This window comes from Stenella coeruleoalba (assembly GCF_951394435.1).
Source record: "Stenella coeruleoalba genome assembly, chromosome: 2".
Taxonomy (NCBI): Eukaryota; Metazoa; Chordata; class Mammalia; order Artiodactyla; family Delphinidae; genus Stenella; species Stenella coeruleoalba.
The window spans coordinates 109,752,532-109,756,647 of NC_137147.1; positions in this window are offsets into that span (position 1 = coordinate 109,752,532).

Consider the following 4,116-nt stretch of genomic DNA (forward strand, 5'->3'; position numbering starts at 1 on the left):
GGACATGGCCGTGACCAACACCAGGCCCTTGCCTTCCTAGAGCCCGGAGTGTGTCAGGGGAGACAGCCAGGTAACCCCACAAATATAAGCCGGATTTACTCTAGGGTAGCGAAGCCCGGAAGATGTGAGAGCTCAGGGGAGATGCAGCTGAATGTGAGGTTTGGGGGAGGATCCCTTGACTCCTGAAAGCCAAGTAGGAGCCAGACAGAGAAGAGGTAAGAAAGTGGATGTATATCCTTAGTGCCTTTTCCACCTTTCAGCCTGGCAGAGACTAAACAGACTTTCCCCCGTCTGCAGAAATAGATGAATCCCTCTGTGTTATCCCTCCTTAAATGCACTTCACGGGGTGCCAGTTGCTGCAGAGACTTTATGGTATTTGAGCTATAAAGAGAATCAGGGGAAAAGGAGATTGCTTGTCAGGTTTGATTTCAGAGAGATCTCCATTGGAATCCACGTCTTTCCTTGTGTTTGAATTTGTTTTCATGATTATTATCAAAGATCGTGTTCCCTTTCAGAGCTGAGAACCAGCCTTGCTCCTGGATTAACAAGATCATTCAACAAATATCGCATACCTACTACCATTTACCAGACACGGTTTTAGATGGCAAGGATACACCAGTAAACACTCTTCACTGGGGTCACAGTTCTCATAGAGCAGGGAAGACAGAAATAAAGAAACAAATCAAATAAATGAGATAATTTCATTAAAAAAAAAAGTACTAACAGAGGTGAATCCCCCAGTGTCCCTCTCTGACTGCATCCCCTCCCCCTGCCTCGAGGCACCCACTACCTTGAGTTTGGGGTGTATCCTTCCGTTGCTCCCCACCATGGGAGCCCAGAGAGGACAGCCGTCTGCGGTGGGTCACGTTGCAGGTGGGTGAAGGGGCTGCATTGCGGCGTTGCCATAACAAATAGGAAGAGAAATTATGGAAGCAACAGAACTCTCCTTTAGAGATAAAAATAGAGCAGTTTCAGAGGCAGAGACCAAGAGCTCTCTGTCACTGATACAAAAGCTCTGACACAAGGAGTGACAAGTTTAGTGAGTGGCCAGCTTAGGACACAGAAGCCTATGAGGGGACAACCCACAGGGCAATGACAAAGTGAGGGAGCTTGGACCAGGACTGACCCCTCCCAGCTACTCCTGGCCAAGGGTTCCCCGATATCCAGGTGAGGAGTAGTGACTGTTTACTAGCAGAAGGAAGTGGCAGCACAGCTTGGCTCTTCAGAGGTGGTCCAGGATGATCTGGCTGCTAAGTTGCGCTGAGTCCATTCTCTGCTGAGGGGTTAGTTTTTCCTGTTAAGTCAATGCTCAGATGGTTCTACCCACCAGGCTCACATTTGGATCAGGAAAATAAAATGGATCGTTAGGCCGTCTTGGAGCACTTCCTAAGGGACAGATGAACGAGAGGCTGTTGGTTGACATTTAACTGTAGTTCCAAATTTGTCAACGTCTCCTTGCAATATGTCCACATCAGCCTGGAACTAGACTGGACTTGGAGGCCCGAGGGGCTGCCTGTTTTCCAGGCTGTGCTGCCAGCACTCTCCCCCTCAACCCTGTCGCATGCTGGGCACAGGCCGCCTGCTTGCATTGTAGGGTCAACTGCCCAAGCTCCTACCAAGGGTAGTTTTCTTTTCAAAACTTCTTTCTCCTCTCTTCATTCTTGGTATAGGTCACATGGTATGACAGCTTGAGCTGCCATAACAAAATGCTATAGACTGGGTGCCTTAAACAACAGAAACTTCTTTTTCACAGTTCTGGAGGCTAGAAGTCCAAGATCCAGATTCCAACAAGGTAGGTTTCATTCTAAGGCTTCTTTTCTTGGCTTGTAGATGGCCACCACGTCCCTGGGTACTCACATGATCTCTTCTTTATGTGTGCAGGGGAGGGGGAGGAGGAAGAGAGAGCTCTGCTGTCTCTTCTTCTTATAAGGACACCAATTCTATCAGATTAGGGCCCCACCCTATGACTTCATTTAACCTTAATTACATTTTAAAGACCCCATCTCCAAATATATACATCGGAGGTTAGGACTTCAACATATGGATTATGGGAGAGCACAATTCAGTTCATAGCGCATGGACACCTAACCAACTGCTCATAATCTGATCTGCGACTCCACAGAGAGTAGAAAAAGTAAACCTTCTATAAGCATTGGAAATGTTCTGTGTCTGGGTGGTAGTTATATAAAGGTGTGTGTGTGTGTATGTGTGTGTGTGTGTAAAAATTCTTTGATGTATATACGTAAGATTTGTGTACTTGACTGTGTTATGCCTCAATAAAAAAATTTTTTGTTTAATGAGCACACACACAAAAAAGAGAATCCAAAAAAAAAAAAAAAGAGAATCCAATTAAGGCTCTGAGGCCTTTGGGAATGAAGAAGGTAGCCTCTGATGTCTTTAGGCTAAGTGACACCAAGGACTTAACCTGTAGGAAGGGAAGGAACTTAACTTTTATTGAGCATTTTGGTTAGGGTGGTTCTGGATATAAGAAACAGAAGTTCACTCATGTGTCAAGTATAAAGTGTCCTATGTGAATCCCAAAGAATCTGAAGAGCTAGGTGTCACAAGGGACAGAAACTTGGGGCATTCCCTCATTACTAGCTCTCTCTCTCTCTGTCTCTCTCACTCTCTTTCTCTCTCTCGCTCTCTCTTGCAGTTTCTGCCTGTGCCTATGCATCTGCCCCATTCCACTCTTTGGATCCATTTCCTCTCCTTTTTCCTCATGGTTCTAATATGGCTGCCACAGCTGCTTAGTCAATATGAGTCTCCATCCTCAGCTTCCACCATGAACTATTCCTTCCCTTTGTGTCTCTTAGGTCAGCCTCCTGAGAAGGGCATTTGGTTGGGTTCCAGCACACCTCTTTAAGCCAGTCTCCAGGTGCCAGTTAAATGACTAACGTTGGGTCCAAACATCTGGAACCAGGAAGAAGGAGGCCATAGTACAGTTCAAGGTCATTTAAGAGCTAGGTCCTGAGTTAGGATAACTTCTTTTCAAAAGAGCTGTGGAGGGGCAGGCAACAAGTGATGAATATCTCAGGAATGGGTGTCTATTTAGTAGATGTTGGGATTTTCAGGATTTTTATATATTTTCTTGTAGTGTCTTTGGTTTTGGTATTGTGGTAATGCTGGTCTCAAACAATGAGCTGGGAAGTATTCCCTCCTCTTCAATTTTCTGGAAGAGTTTGTATAGAAGTGGCATTGTTTCTTCCTTAAATGTTTGGTAGAGTTCACCAGTAAAGCCATCTGGGCCTGGCGTATTCTTTGTGAGAAGGTTTTTTTAGCTGCAAATTCAATTTCTTTGATAAATATTGGGCTATTCAAGTTATCTATTTCTTATTGAGTGAGCTTTAATAGTTTGAGTCTTTCAAGGAAATTATCCATATCGTCTAAGTTATAGAATTTCTTGATATAAAGTTGTTCATAATATTCCCTTATTATCCTTTTAATAGCTATACAATCTGTAGTGATGTCCCCTCTTTCATTCTTGACATTGGTAATTTGTGTTTCCTCTATTTTTTTCCTAGTCACTCTGGCTAGAGGTTTATCAGTTTTATTCATTTTCTCAAAGAACTAGCTTTTGGTTGCATTGATTTCCTCTGTTGTTCTGCTGTTTTCTCTTCATTGATTTCCTCTTTGATCTTTGTTATTTCCTTACTTTGGACTTAATTTGTTCATCTTTTTCTAGTTTGTTAGAGTAGAAGCTTGAGATCAGTGATGTGAGATCTTCCTTCTTTTCTAATATAAGCATTTAGTGCTATGAGAACACAGGTCCTTGATGACATTCCTGTTCAAGTCTCATTTGAGGCCAGCCTAAATCCAGACCACCTGTTCTCAACTCTCTCAACATTAGAACCACCTGGAGGGCTTCTAAAAATACCTGTGCCTGGACCCCACCCTAGGCCAATTAAATCAAAATCTCTGGGAATGAGCTCCAGTATGACTAGTTGTCAAAACTCACCAGGTGAGTCTAAGGAGTAGCCAGGATTTTCAATCACCACACTAGGGCAGTGTTTCTCAAACTGATAAAGGCAGTTTTGGTTTTCATTTCCAGTTTTATATTTCTATTATCCCATTGACCGTAACATTTTGTAAAATACAGTGAAAATGAACCATATG